This window comes from Tupaia chinensis, unplaced genomic scaffold (genome assembly GCF_000334495.1).
Source record: "Tupaia chinensis unplaced genomic scaffold, TupChi_1.0 Scaffold149184_1, whole genome shotgun sequence".
Lineage (NCBI taxonomy): Eukaryota > Metazoa > Chordata > Mammalia > Scandentia > Tupaiidae > Tupaia > Tupaia belangeri.
Genome location: NW_006209032.1, coordinates 1,654,200 through 1,654,528, shown reverse-complemented (window position 1 = coordinate 1,654,528; position 329 = coordinate 1,654,200). Strand labels below are relative to the sequence as shown.

The 329-nt window shown below is 66.9% G+C and overlaps 1 protein-coding gene across 1 annotated transcript in view; it reads right to left on the bottom strand.

Annotated features, from left to right (window-relative positions):
* Positions 1-329, bottom strand: part of PLXNB1 (plexin B1) — a gene marked incomplete in the record, with an annotated part of 39,138 nt that overhangs the window by 3,030 nt on the left and 35,779 nt on the right.

The window sequence follows — 329 nt, the reverse complement described above, 5'->3', positions numbered from 1 at the left end:
AGCGGCCCCACCCCTGTCCCCGACCAGGGCCCACCCGCTCCCCTGGCAGTCCCCTTCCGTCCCCAGTACCTTTCCACCATCCGCTTGTACCGGGGAATATCCCGAGCGTACAGAAGCTTGTTGATGGGGGAGTCCTGGCGCCAGCAGGGGGCAGTGCAGGAGGAAGGATAAGCACCCAGGCAGGTGACCCAGGGTCCCCACTGCCCCAGGGCCCCGGCTGCCGGGCACTGCTCCCACTGAAAACCAGAGGCCTCATCTCCCAGGCACCCCTCACCCCCTAAACCATGTGGCCAGCCCACTTCCTTCTGCAGGCATGTCCCCCCCTGGTC